Raw genomic sequence first — 14912 nt, 5'->3', positions numbered from 1 at the left:
TGCTCTGCAAGCTCTCCAGGACAACATAAAATCTGGGGCTCTGTGCTTTCTTTTGTTCTGAACAAGTGTTAGTGTTTTCTGCAGAAAAGCGATTCTGCGAAGCAATGTGAACACTTCTGCTTCCCAGGCACAGAGAAGGTGCTAGCAGGGAATTCTCTGCCTGCCTTTCCCCAGTGCTCTGCAAGCTCTCCAGGACAACATAAAATCTGGGGCTTTGTGCTTTCTTTTGTTCTGAACAAGTGTTAGTGTTTTCTGCACAAAGGCGATTCTGCGAAGTAATGTGAACACTTCTGCTTCCCAGGCACAGAGAAGGTGCTAGCAGGGAATTCTCTGCCTGCCTTTCCCCAGTGCTCTGCAAGCTCTCCAGAACAACAGCAAATCTGGGGCTCTGTGCTTTCTTTTGTTCTGAACAAGTGTTAGTGTTTTCTGCACAAAAGCGATTCTGCGAAGCAACGTAAACACTTCTGCTTCCCAGGCACAGAGAAGGTGCTAGCAGGGAATTCTCTGCCTGCCTTTCCCCAGTGCTCTGCAAGCTCTCCAGGACAACATAGAAGCTGGGGCTCTGTGCTTTCTTTTGTTCTGAACAAGTGTTAGTGTTTTCTGCACAAAGGCGATTCTGCGAAGCAATGTGAACACTTCTGCTTCCCAGGCACAGAGAAGGTGCTAGCAGGGAATTCTCTGCCTGCCTTTCCCCAGTGCTCTGCAAGCTCTCCAGAACAACAGCAAATCTGGGGCTCTGTGCTTTCTTTTGTTCTGAACAAGTGTTAGTGTTTTCTGCACAAAGGCGATTCTGCGAACTAATGTGAACACTTCTGCTTCCCAGGCACAGAGAAGGTGCTAGCAGGGAATTCTCTGCCTGCCTTTCCCCAGTGCTCTGCAAGCTCTCCAGGACAACATAAAATCTGGGGCTCTGTGCTTTCTTTTGTTCTGAACAAGTGTTAGTGTTTTCTGCACAAAAGCGATTCTGCGAAGCAATGTGAACACTCCTGCTTCCCAGGCACAGAGAAGGTGCTAGCAGGGAATTCCCTGCCTGCCTTTCCCCAGTGCTCTGCAAGCTCTCCAGGACAACATAAAATCTGGGGCTCTGTGCTTTCTTTTGTTCTGAACAAGTGTTAGTGTTTTCTGCAGAAAAGCGATTCTGCGAAGCAATGTGAACACTTCTGCTTCCCAGGCACAGAGAAGGGGCTAGCAGGGAATTCTCTGCCTGCCTTTCCCCAGTGCTCTGCAAGCTCTCCAGAACAACAGCAAATCTGGGGCTCTGTGCTTTCTTTTGTTCTGAACAAGTGTTAGTGTTATCTGCAGAAAAGCGATTCTGCGAAGCAATGTGAACACTTCTGCTTCCCAGGCACAGAGAAGGTGCTAGCAGGGAATTCTCTGCCTGCCTTTCCCCAGTGCTCTGCAAGCTCTCCAGAACAACAGCAAATCTGGGGCTCTGTGCTTTCTTTTGTTCTGAACAAGTGTTACTGTTTTCTGCAGAAAAGCGATTCTGCGAAGCAATGTGAACACTTCTGCTTCCCAGACACAGAGAAGGTGCTAGCAGGGAATTCTCTGCCTGCCTTTCCCCAGTGCTCTGCAAGCTCTCCAGGACAACAGCAAATCTGGGGCTCTGTGCTTTCTTTCGTTCTGAACAAGTGTTAGTGTTTTCTGCACAAAAGCGATTCTGCGAAGCAACGTAAACACTTCTGCTTCCCAGGCACAGAGAAGGTGCTAGCAGGGAATTCTCTGCCTGCCTTTCCCCAGTGCTCTGCAAGCTCTCCAGAACAACAGCAAATCTGGGGCTCTGTGCTTTCTTTTGTTCTGAACAAGTGTTAGTGTTTTCTGCACAAAAGCGATTCTGCGAAGCAATGTGAACACTTCTGCTTCCCAGGCACAGAGAAGGTGCTAGCAGGGAATTCTCTGCCTGCCTTTCCCCAGTGCTCTGCAAGCTCTCCAGGACAACATAGAAGCTGGGGCTCTGTGCTTTCTTTTGTTCTGAACAAGTGTTAGTGTTTTCTGCACAAAGGCGATTCTGCGAAGCAATGTGAACACTTCTGCTTCCCAGGCACAGAGAAGGTGCTAGCAGGGAATTCTCTGCCTGCCTTTCCCCAGTGCTCTGCAAGCTCTCCAGAACAACAGCAAATCTGGGGCTCTGTGCTTTCTTTTGTTCTGAACAAGTGTTAGTGTTTTCTGCACAAAGGCGATTCTGCGAAGCAATGTGAACACTTCTGCTTCCCAGGCACAGAGAAGGTGCTAGCAGGGAATTCTCTGCCTGCCTTTCCCCAGTGCTCTGCAAGCTCTCCAGAACAACAGCAAATCTGGGGCTCTGTGCTTTCTTTTGTTCTGAACAAGTGTTAGTGTTTTCTGCACAAAGGCGATTCTGCGAAGCAATGTGAACACTTCTGCTTCCCAGGCACAGAGAAGGTGCTAGCAGGGAATTCTCTGCCTGCCTTTCCCCAGTGCTCTGCAAGCTCTCCAGAACAACAGCAAATCTGGGGCTCTGTGCTTTCTTTTGTTCTGAACAAGTGTTAGTGTTATCTGCAGAAAAGCGATTCTGCGAAGCAATGTGAACACTTCTGCTTCCCAGGCACAGAGAAGGTGCTAGCAGGGAACTCTCTGCCTGCCTTTCCCCAGTGCTCTGCAAGCTCTCCAGGACAACAGCAAATCTGGGGCTCTGTGCTTTCTTTTGTTCTGAACAAGTGTTAGTGTTTTCTGCACAAAAGCGATTCTGCGAAGCAACGTAAACACTTCTGCTTCGCAGGCACAGAGAAGGTGCTAGCAGGGAATTCTCTGCCTGCCTTTCCCCAGTGCTCTGCAAGCTCTCCAGAACAACAGCAAATCTGGGGCTCTGTGCTTTCTTTCGTTCTGAACAAGTGTTAGTGTTTTCTGCAGAAAAGCGATTCTGCGAAGCAATGTGAACACTTCTGCTTCCCAGGCACAGAGAAGGGGCTAGCAGGGAATTCTCTGCCTGCCTTTCCCCAGTGCTCTGCAAGCTCTCCAGAACAACAGCAAATCTGGGGCTCTGTGCTTTCTTTTGTTCTGAACAAGTGTTAGTGTTATCTGCAGAAAAGCGATTCTGCGAAGCAACGTAAACACTTCTGCTTCCCAGGCACAGAGAAGGTGCTAGCAGGGAATTCTCTGCCTGCCTTTCCCCAGTGCTCTGCAAGCTCTCCAGAACAACAGCAAATCTGGGGCTCTGTGCTTTCTTTTGTTCTGAACAAGTGTTAGTGTTTTCTGCACAAAAGCGATTCTGCGAAGCAATGTGAACACTTCTGCTTCCCAGGCACAGAGAAGGTGCTAGCAGGGAATTCTCTGCCTGCCTTTCCCCAGTGCTCTGCAAGCTCTCCAGGACAACATAGAAGCTGGGGCTCTGTGCTTTCTTTTGTTCTGAACAAGTGTTAGTGTTTTCTGCACAAAGGCGATTCTGCGAAGCAATGTGAACACTTCTGCTTCCCAGGCACAGAGAAGGTGCTAGCAGGGAATTCTCTGCCTGCCTTTCCCCAGTGCTCTGCAAGCTCTCCAGAACAACAGCAAATCTGGGGCTCTGTGCTTTCTTTTGTTCTGAACAAGTGTTAGTGTTTTCTGCACAAAGGCGATTCTGCGAAGCAATGTGAACACTTCTGCTTCCCAGGCACAGAGAAGGTGCTAGCAGGGAATTCTCTGCCTGCCTTTCCCCAGTGCTCTGCAAGCTCTCCAGAACAACAGCAAATCTGGGGCTCTGTGCTTTCTTTTGTTCTGAACAAGTGTTAGTGTTTTCTGCACAAAGGCGATTCTGCGAAGCAATGTGAACACTTCTGCTTCCCAGGCACAGAGAAGGTGCTAGCAGGGAATTCTCTGCCTGCCTTTCCCCAGTGCTCTGCAAGCTCTCCAGAACAACAGCAAATCTGGGGCTCTGTGCTTTCTTTTGTTCTGAACAAGTGTTAGTGTTATCTGCAGAAAAGCGATTCTGCGAAGCAATGTGAACACTTCTGCTTCCCAGGCACAGAGAAGGTGCTAGCAGGGAACTCTCTGCCTGCCTTTCCCCAGTGCTCTGCAAGCTCTCCAGGACAACAGCAAATCTGGGGCTCTGTGCTTTCTTTTGTTCTGAACAAGTGTTAGTGTTTTCTGCACAAAAGCGATTCTGCGAAGCAACGTAAACACTTCTGCTTCGCAGGCACAGAGAAGGTGCTAGCAGGGAATTCTCTGCCTGCCTTTCCCCAGTGCTCTGCAAGCTCTCCAGAACAACAGCAAATCTGGGGCTCTGTGCTTTCTTTTGTTCTGAACAAGTGTTAGTGTTTTCTGCAGAAAAGCGATTCTGCGAAGCAATGTGAACACTTCTGCTTCCCAGGCACAGAGAAGGGGCTAGCAGGGAATTCTCTGCCTGCCTTTCCCCAGTGCTCTGCAAGCTCTCCAGGACAACATAAAATCTGGGGCTCTGTGCTTTCTTTTGTTCTGAACAAGTGTTAGTGTTTTCTGCAGAAAAGCGATTCTGCGAAGCAATGTGAACACTTCTGCTTCCCAGGCACAGAGAAGGTGCTAGCAGGGAATTCTCTGCCTGCCTTTCCCCAGTGCTCTGCAAGCTCTCCAGAACAACAGCAAATCTGGGGCTCTGTGCTTTCTTTTGTTCTGAACAAGTGTTAGTGTTTTCTGCACAAAAGCGATTCTGCGAAGCAACGTAAACACTTCTGCTTCCCAGGCACAGAGAAGGTGCTAGCAGGGAATTCTCTGCCTGCCTTTCCCCAGTGCTCTGCAAGCTCTCCAGGACAACATAAAATCTGGGGCTCTGTGCTTTCTTTTGTTCTGAACAAGTGTTAGTGTTTTCTGCACAAAGGCGATTCTGCGAAGCAATGTGAACACTTCTGCTTCCCAGGCACAGAGAAGGTGCTAGCAGGGAATTCTCTGCCTGCCTTTCCCCAGTGCTCTGCAAGCTCTCCAGAACAACAGCAAATCTGGGGCTCTGTGCTTTCTTTTGTTCTGAACAAGTGTTAGTGTTTTCTGCACAAAGGCGATTCTGCGAACTAATGTGAACACTTCTGCTTCCCAGGCACAGAGAAGGTGCTAGCAGGGAATTCTCTGCCTGCCTTTCCCCAGTGCTCTGCAAGCTCTCCAGGACAACATAAAATCTGGGGCTCTGTGCTTTCTTTTGTTCTGAACAAGTGTTAGTGTTTTCTGCAGAAAAGCGATTCTGCGAAGCAATGTGAACACTTCTGCTTCCCAGGCACAGAGAAGGGGCTAGCAGGGAATTCTCTGCCTGCCTTTCCCCAGTGCTCTGCAAGCTCTCCAGGACAACATAAAATCTGGGGCTCTGTGCTTTCTTTTGTTCTGAACAAGTGTTAGTGTTTTCTGCACAAAAGCGATTCTGCGAAGCAACGTAAACACTTCTGCTTCCCAGGCACAGAGAAGGTGCTAGCAGGGAATTCTCTGCCTGCCTTTCCCCAGTGCTCTGCAAGCTCTCCAGAACAACAGCAAATCTGGGGCTCTGTGCTTTCTTTTGTTCTGAACAAGTGTTAGTGTTTTCTGCAGAAAAGCGATTCTGCGAAGCAATCTGAACACTTCTGCTTCCCAGGCACAGAGAAGGGGCTAGCAGGGAATTCTCTGCCTGCCTTTCCCCAGTGCTCTGTCAGCTCTCCAGAACAACAGCAAATCTGGGGCTCTGTGCTTTCTTTTGTTCTGAACAAGTGTTAGTGTTTTCTGCACAAAAGCGATTCTGCGAAGCAACGTAAACACTTCTGCTTCCCAGGCACAGAGAAGGTGCTAGCAGGGAATGCTCTGCCTGCCTTTCCCCAGTGCTCTGCAAGCTCTCCAGGACAACATAAAATCTGGGGCTCTGTGCTTTCTTTTGTTCTGAACAAGTGTTAGTGTTATCTGCAGAAAAGCGATTCTGCGAAGCAATGTGAACACTTCTGCTTCCCAGGCACAGAGAAGGTGCTAGCAGGGAATTCTCTGCCTGCCTTTCCCCAGTGCTCTGCAAGCTCTCCAGAACAACAGCAAATCTGGGGCTCTGTGCTTTCTTTTGTTCTGAACAAGTGTTACTGTTTTCTGCAGAAAAGCGATTCTGCGAAGCAATGTGAACACTTCTGCTTCCCAGACACAGAGAAGGTGCTAGCAGGGAATTCTCTGCCTGCCTTTCCCCAGTGCTCTGCAAGCTCTCCAGGACAACAGCAAATCTGGGGCTCTGTGCTTTCTTTCGTTCTGAACAAGTGTTAGTGTTTTCTGCACAAAAGCGATTCTGCGAAGCAACGTAAACACTTCTGCTTCCCAGGCACAGAGAAGGTGCTAGCAGGGAATTCTCTGCCTGCCTTTCCCCAGTGCTCTGCAAGCTCTCCAGAACAACAGCAAATCTGGGGCTCTGTGCTTTCTTTTGTTCTGAACAAGTGTTAGTGTTTTCTGCACAAAAGCGATTCTGCGAAGCAATGTGAACACTTCTGCTTCCCAGGCACAGAGAAGGTGCTAGCAGGGAATTCTCTGCCTGCCTTTCCCCAGTGCTCTGCAAGCTCTCCAGGACAACAGCAAATCTGGGGCTCTGTGCTTTCTTTTGTTCTGAACAAGTGTTAGTGTTTTCTGCAAAAAGGCGATTCTGCGAAGCAATGTGAACACTTCTGCTTCCCAGGCACAGAGAAGGTGCTAGCAGGGAATTCTCTGCCTGCCTTTCCCCAGTGCTCTGCAAGCTCTCCAGAACAACAGCAAATCTGGGGCTCTGTGCTTTCTTTTGTTCTGAACAAGTGTTAGTGTTTTCTGCACAAAGGCGATTCTGCGAAGCAATGTGAACACTTCTGCTTCCCAGGCACAGAGAAGGTGCTAGCAGGGAATTCTCTGCCTGCCTTTCCCCAGTGCTCTGCAAGCTCTCCAGAACAACAGCAAATCTGGGGCTCTGTGCTTTCTTTTGTTCTGAACAAGTGTTAGTGTTTTCTGCACAAAAGCGATTCTGCGAAGCAACGTAAACACTTCTGCTTCCCAGGCACAGAGAAGGTGCTAGCAGGGAATTCTCTGCCTGCCTTTCCCCAGTGCTCTGCAAGCTCTCCAGAACAACAGCAAATCTGGGGCTCTGTGCTTTCTTTTGTTCTGAACAAGTGTTACTGTTTTCTGCACAAAAGCGATTCTGCGAAGCAATGTGAACACTTCTGCTTCCCAGACACAGAGAAGGTGCTAGCAGGGAATTCTCTGCCTGCCTTTCCCCAGTGCTCTGCAAGCTCTCCAGGACAACAGCAAATCTGGGGCTCTGTGCTTTCTTTCGTTCTGAACAAGTGTTAGTGTTTTCTGCACAAAAGCGATTCTGCGAAGCAACGTAAACACTTCTGCTTCCCAGGCACAGAGAAGGTGCTAGCAGGGAATTCTCTGCCTGCCTTTCCCCAGTGCTCTGCAAGCTCTCCAGAACAACAGCAAATCTGGGGCTCTGTGCTTTCTTTTGTTCTGAACAAGTGTTAGTGTTTTCTGCAGAAAAGCGATTCTGCGAAGCAATGTGAACACTTCTGCTTCCCAGGCACAGAGAAGGTGCTAGCAGGGAATTCTCTGCCTGCCTTTCCCCAGTGCTCTGCAAGCTCTCCAGGACAACAGCAAATCTGGGGCTCTGTGCTTTCTTTCGTTCTGAACAAGTGTTACTGTTTTCTGCACAAAAGCGATTCTGCGAAGCAACGTAAACACTTCTGCTTCCCAGGCACAGAGAAGGTGCTAGCAGGGAATTCTCTGCCTGCCTTTCCCCAGTGCTCTGCAAGCTCTCCAGAACAACAGCAAATCTGGGGCTCTGTGCTTTCTTTTGTTCTGAACAAGTGTTAGTGTTTTCTGCAGAAAAGCGATTCTGCGAAGCAATGTGAACATTTCTGCTTCCCAGGCACAGAGAAGGGGCTAGCAGGGAATTCTCTGCCTGCCTTTCCCCAGTGCTCTGCAAGCTCTCCAGAACAACAGCAAATCTGGGGCTCTGTGCTTTCTTTTGTTCTGAACAAGTGTTAGTGTTTTCTGCACAAAAGCGATTCTGCGAAGCAACGTAAACACTTCTGCTTCCCAGGCACAGAGAAGGTGCTAGCAGGGAATTCTCTGCCTGCCTTTCCCCAGTGCTCTGCAAGCTCTCCAGGACAACATAAAATCTGGGGCTCTGTGCTTTCTTTTGTTCTGAACAAGTGTTAGTGTTTTCTGCACAAAGGCGATTCTGCGAAGCAATGTGAACACTTCTGCTTCCCAGGCACAGAGAAGGTGCTAGCAGGGAATTCTCTGCCTGCCTTTCCCCAGTGCTCTGCAAGCTCTCCAGAACAACAGCAAATCTGGGGCTCTGTGCTTTCTTTTGTTCTGAACAAGTGTTAGTGTTTTCTGCACAAAGGCGATTCTGCGAACTAATGTGAACACTTCTGCTTCCCAGGCACAGAGAAGGTGCTAGCAGGGAATTCTCTGCCTGCCTTTCCCCAGTGCTCTGCAAGCTCTCCAGGACAACATAAAATCTGGGGCTCTGTGCTTTCTTTTGTTCTGAACAAGTGTTAGTGTTTTCTGCAGAAAAGCGATTCTGCGAAGCAATGTGAACACTTCTGCTTCCCAGGCACAGAGAAGGGGCTAGCAGGGAATTCTCTGCCTGCCTTTCCCCAGTGCTCTGCAAGCTCTCCAGGACAACATAAAATCTGGGGCTCTGTACTTTCTTTTGTTCTGAACAAGTGTTAGTGTTTTCTGCACAAAAGCGATTCTGCGAAGTGATGTGAACACTTCTGTTTCCCAGGCACAGAGAAGGGGCTAGCAGGGAATTCTCTGCCTGCCTTTCCCCAGTGCTCTGCAAGCTCTCCAGAACAACAGCAAATCTGGGGCTCTGTGCTTTCTTTTGTTCTGAACAAGTGTTAGTGTTTTCTGCACAAAAGCGATTCTGCGAAGCAACGTAAACACTTCTGCTTCCCAGGCACAGAGAAGGTGCTAGCAGGGAATTCTCTGCCTGCCTTTCCCCAGTGCTCTGCAAGCTCTCCAGGACAACATAAAATCTGGGGCTCTGTGCTTTCTTTTGTTCTGAACAAGTGTTAGTGTTTTCTGCAGAAAAGCGATTCTGCGAAGCAATGTGAACACTTCTACTTCCCAGGCACAGAGAAGGTGCTAGCAGGGAACTCTCTGCCTGCCTTTCCCCAGTGCTCTGCAAGCTCTCCAGAACAACAGCAAATCTGGGGCTCTGTGCTTTCTTTTGTTCTGAACAAGTGTTAGTGTTTTCTGCACAAAAGCGATTCTGCGAAGCAACGTAAACACTTCTGCTTCCCAGGCACAGAGAAGGTGCTAGCAGGGAATTCTCTGCCTGCCTTTCCCCAGTGCTCTGCAAGCTCTCCAGAACAACAGCAAATCTGGGGCTCTGTGCTTTCTTTTGTTCTGAACAAGTGTTACTGTTTTCTGCAGAAAAGCGATTCTGCGAAGCAATGTGAACACTTCTGCTTCCCAGACACAGAGAAGGTGCTAGCAGGGAATTCTCTGCCTGCCTTTCCCCAGTGCTCTGCAAGCTCTCCAGGACAACAGCAAATCTGGGGCTCTGTGCTTTCTTTCGTTCTGAACAAGTGTTACTGTTTTCTGCACAAAAGCGATTCTGCGAAGCAACGTAAACACTTCTGCTTCCCAGGCACAGAGAAGGTGCTAGCAGGGAATTCTCTGCCTGCCTTTCCCCAGTGCTCTGCAAGCTCTCCAGAACAACAGCAAATCTGGGGCTCTGTGCTTTCTTTTGTTCTGAACAAGTGTTAGTGTTTTCTGCAGAAAAGCGATTCTGCGAAGCAATGTGAACATTTCTGCTTCCCAGGCACAGAGAAGGGGCTAGCAGGGAATTCTCTGCCTGCCTTTCCCCAGTGCTCTGCAAGCTCTCCAGAACAACAGCAAATCTGGGGCTCTGTGCTTTCTTTTGTTCTGAACAAGTGTTAGTGTTTTCTGCACAAAGGCGATTCTGCGAAGCAATGTGAACACTTCTGCTTCCCAGGCACAGAGAAGGTGCTAGCAGGGAATTCTCTGCCTGCCTTTCCCCAGTGCTCTGCAAGCTCTCCAGGACAACATAGAATCTGGGGCTCTGTGCTTTCTTTTGTTCTGAACAAGTGTTAGTGTTATCTGCAGAAAAGCGATTCTGCGAAGCAATGTGAACACTTCTGCTTCCCAGGCACAGAGAAGGTGCTAGCAGGGAATTCTCTGCCTGCCTTTCCCCAGTGCTCTGCAAGCTCTCCAGGACAACATAAAATCTGGGGCTCTGTGCTTTCTTTTGTTCTGAACAAGTGTTAGTGTTTTCTGCAGAAAAGCGATTCTGCGAAGCAATGTGAACACTTCTGCTTCCCAGGCACAGAGAAGGGGCTAGCAGGGAATTCTCTGCCTGCCTTTCCCCAGTGCTCTGCAAGCTCTCCAGGACAACATAAAATCTGGGGCTCTGTACTTTCTTTTGTTCTGAACAAGTGTTAGTGTTTTCTGCACAAAAGCGATTCTGCGAAGTGATGTGAACACTTCTGTTTCCCAGGCACAGAGAAGGTGCTATCAGGAAATTCTCTGCCTGCCTTTCCCCAGTGCTCTGCAAGCTCTCCAGAACAACAGCAAATCTGGGGCTCTGTGCTTTCTTTTGTTCTGAACAAGTGTTACTGTTTTCTGCAGAAAAGCGATTCTGCGAAGCAACGTAAACACTTCTGCTTCCCAGGCACAGAGAAGGTGCTAGCAGGGAATTCTCTGCCTGCCTTTCCCCAGTGCTCTGCAAGCTCTCCAGGACAACATAAAATCTGGGGCTCTGTGCTTTCTTTTGTTCTGAACAAGTGTTAGTGTTTTCTGCAGAAAAGCGATTCTGCGAAGCAATGTGAACACTTCTGCTTCCCAGGCACAGAGAAGGTGCTAGCAGGGAACTCTCTGCCTGCCTTTCCCCAGTGCTCTGCAAGCTCTCCAGAACAACAGCAAATCTGGGGCTCTGTGCTTTCTTTTGTTCTGAACAAGTGTTAGTGTTTTCTGCACAAAAGCGATTCTGCGAAGCAACGTAAACACTTCTGCTTCCCAGGCACAGAGAAGGTGCTAGCAGGGAATTCTCTGCCTGCCTTTCCCCAGTGCTCTGCAAGCTCTCCAGGACAACAGCAAATCTGGGGCTCTGTGCTTTCTTTTGTTCTGAACAAGTGTTAGTGTTTTCTGCAGAAAAGCGATTCTGCGAAGCAATGTGAACACTTCTGCTTCGCAGGCACAGAGAAGGTGCTAGCAGGGAATTCTCTGCCTGCCTTTCCCCAGTGCTCTGCAAGCTCTCCAGAACAACAGCAAATCTGGGGCTCTGTGCTTTCTTTTGTTCTGAACAAGTGTTAGTGTTTTCTGCACAAAGGCAATTCTGCGAAGCAATGTGAACACTTCTGCTTCCCAGGCACAGAGAAGGTGCTAGCAGGGAATTCTCTGCCTGCCTTTCCCCAGTGCTCTGCAAGCTCTCCAGGACAACATAAAATCTGGGGCTCTGTGCTTTCTTTTGTTCTGAACAAGTGTTAGTGTTATCTGCAGAAAAGCGATTCTGCGAAGCAATGTGAACACTTCTGCTTCCCAGGCACAGAGAAGGTGCTAGCAGGGAACTCTCTGCCTGCCTTTCCCCAGTGCTCTGCAAGCTCTCCAGGACAACAGCAAATCTGGGGCTCTGTGCTTTCTTTTGTTCTGAACAAGTGTTAGTGTTTTCTGCACAAAAGCGATTCTGCGAAGCAACGTAAACACTTCTGCTTCCCAGGCACAGAGAAGGTGCTAGCAGGGAATTCTCTGCCTGCCTTTCCCCAGTGCTCTGCAAGCTCTCCAGAACAACAGCAAATCTGGGGCTCTGTGCTTTCTTTTGTTCTGAACAAGTGTTACTGTTTTCTGCAGAAAAGCGATTCTGCGAAGCAATGTGAACACTTCTGCTTCCCAGGCACAGAGAAGGTGCTAGCAGGGAATTCTCTGCCTGCCTTTCCCCAGTGCTCTGCAAGCTCTCCAGGACAACAGCAAATCTGGGGCTCTGTGCTTTCTTTCGTTCTGAACAAGTGTTAGTGTTTTCTGCACAAAAGCGATTCTGCGAAGCAACGTAAACACTTCTGCTTCCCAGGCACAGAGAAGGTGCTAGCAGGGAATTCTCTGCCTGCCTTTCCCCAGTGCTCTGCAAGCTCTCCAGAACAACAGCAAATCTGGGGCTCTGTGCTTTCTTTTGTTCTGAACAAGTGTTAGTGTTTTCTGCACAAAGGCGATTCTGCGAAGCAATGTGAACACTTCTGCTTCCCAGGCACAGAGAAGGTGCTAGCAGGGAATTCTCTGCCTGTCTTTCCCCAGTGCTCTGCAAGCTCTCCAGGACAACATAGAAGCTGGGGCTCTGTGCTTTCTTTTGTTCTGAACAAGTGTTAGTGTTTTCTGCACAAAGGCGATTCTGCGAAGCAATGTGAACACTTCTGCTTCCCAGGCACAGAGAAGGTGCTAGCAGGGAATTCTCTGCCTGCCTTTCCCCAGTGCTCTGCAAGCTCTCCAGGACAACAGCAAATCTGGGGCTCTGTGCTTTCTTTTGTTCTGAACAAGTGTTAGTGTTTTCTGCACAAAGGCGATTCTGCGAACTAATGTAACACTTCTGCTTCGCAGGCACAGAGAAGGTGCTAGCAGGGAATTCTCTGCCTGCCTTTCCCCAGTGCTCTGCAAGCTCTCCAGAACAACAGCAAATCTGGGGCTCTGTGCTTTCTTTCGTTCTGAACAAGTGTTAGTGTTTTCTGCACAAAAGCGATTCTGCGAAGCAATGTGAACACTTCTGCTTCCCAGGCACAGAGAAGGTGCTAGCAGGGAATTCTCTGCCTGCCTTTCCCCAGTGCTCTGCAAGCTCTCCAGGACAACATAAAATCTGGGGCTCTGTGCTTTCTTTTGTTCTGAACAAGTGTTAGTGTTTTCTGCACAAAAGCGATTCTGCGAAGCAATGTGAACACTTCTGCTTCCCAGGCACAGAGAAGGTGCTAGCAGGGAATTCTCTGCCTGCCTTTCCCCAGTGCTCTGCAAGCTCTCCAGAACAACAGCAAATCTGGGGCTCTGTGCTTTCTTTTGTTCTGAACAAGTGTTAGTGTTTTCTGCACAAAAGCGATTCTGCGAAGCAATGTGAACACTCCTGCTTCCCAGGCACAGAGAAGGTGCTAGCAGGGAATTCTCTGCCTGCCTTTCCCCAGTGCTCTGCAAGCTCTCCAGGACAACATAAAATCTGGGGCTCTGTGCTTTCTTTTGTTCTGAACAAGTGTTAGTGTTTTCTGCACAAAGGCGATTCTGCGAAGCAATGTGAACACTTCTGCTTCCCAGGCACAGAGAAGGGGCTAGCAGGGAATTCTCTGCCTGTCTTTCCCCAGTGCTCTGCAAGCTCTCCAGGACAACATAGAAGCTGGGGCTCTGTGCTTTCTTTTGTTCTGAACAAGTGTTAGTGTTTTCTGCACAAAGGCGATTCTGCGAAGCAATGTGAACACTTCTGCTTCCCAGGCACAGAGAAGGTGCTAGCAGGGAATTCTCTGCCTGCCTTTCCCCAGTGCTCTGCAAGCTCTCCAGGACAACAGCAAATCTGGGGCTCTGTGCTTTCTTTTGTTCTGAACAAGTGTTAGTGTTTTCTGCAGAAAAGCGATTCTGCGAAGCAATGTGAACACTTCTGCTTCCCAGGCACAGAGAAGGTGCTAGCAGGGAATTCTCTGCCTGCCTTTCCCCAGTGCTCTGCAAGCTCTCCAGAACAACAGCAAATCTGGGGCTCTGTGCTTTCTTTTGTTCTGAACAAGTGTTAGTGTTTTCTGCACAAAGGCGATTCTGCGAACTAATGTAACACTTCTGCTTCGCAGGCACAGAGAAGGTGCTAGCAGGGAATTCTCTGCCTGCCTTTCCCCAGTGCTCTGCAAGCTCTCCAGAACAACAGCAAATCTGGGGCTCTGTGCTTTCTTTCGTTCTGAACAAGTGTTAGTGTTTTCTGCACAAAAGCGATTCTGCGAAGCAATGTGAACACTTCTGCTTCCCAGGCACAGAGAAGGTGCTAGCAGGGAATTCTCTGCCTGCCTTTCCCCAGTGCTCTGCAAGCTCTCCAGAACAACAGCAAATCTGGGGCTCTGTGCTTTCTTTTGTTCTGAACAAGTGTTAGTGTTTTCTGCACAAAAGCGATTCTGCGAAGCAACGTAAACACTTCTGCTTCCCAGGCACAGAGAAGGTGCTAGCAGGGAATTCTCTGCCTGCCTTTCCCCAGTGCTCTGCAAGCTCTCCAGGACAACAGCAAATCTGGGGCTCTGTGCTTTCTTTTGTTCTGAACAAGTGTTAGTGTTTTCTGCACAAAGGCGATTCTGCGAACTAATGTAACACTTCTGCTTCGCAGGCACAGAGAAGGTGCTAGCAGGGAATTCTCTGCCTGCCTTTCCCCAGTGCTCTGCAAGCTCTCCAGAACAACAGCAAATCTGGGGCTCTGTGCTTTCTTTCGTTCTGAACAAGTGTTAGTGTTTTCTGCACAAAAGCGATTCTGCGAAGCAACGTAAACACTTCTGCTTCCCAGGCACAGAGAAGGTGCTAGCAGGGAATTCTCTGCCTGCCTTTCCCCAGTGCTCTGCAAGCTCTCCAGGACAACATAAAATCTGGGGCTCTGTGCTTTCTTTTGTTCTGAACAAGTGTTAGTGTTTTCTGCACAAAGGCGATTCTGCGAAGCAATGTGAACACTTCTGCTTCCCAGGCACAGAGAAGGTGCTAGCAGGGAATTCTCTGCCTGCCTTTCCCCAGTGCTCTGCAAGCTCTCCAGAACAACAGCAAATCTGGGGCTCTGTGCTTTCTTTTGTTCTGAACAAGTGTTAGTGTTTTCTGCACAAAGGCGATTCTGCGAACTAATGTGAACACTTCTGCTTCCCAGGCACAGAGAAGGTGCTAGCAGGGAATTCTCTGCCTGCCTTTCCCCAGTGCTCTGCAAGCTCTCCAGGACAACATAAAATCTGGGGCTCTGTGCTTTCTTTTGTTCTGAACAAGTGTTAGTGTTTTCTGCACAAAAGCGATTCTGCGAAGCAATGTGAACACTCCTGCTTCCC

The sequence above is a fragment of the Strix aluco genome, unplaced genomic scaffold (genome assembly GCF_031877795.1).
Source record: "Strix aluco isolate bStrAlu1 unplaced genomic scaffold, bStrAlu1.hap1 HAP1_SCAFFOLD_95, whole genome shotgun sequence".
Classification (NCBI taxonomy): Eukaryota; Metazoa; Chordata; class Aves; order Strigiformes; family Strigidae; genus Strix; species Strix aluco.
The sequence above is the reverse complement of the archived record's forward strand: the minus strand, read 5'-3'. Positions refer to the sequence as shown.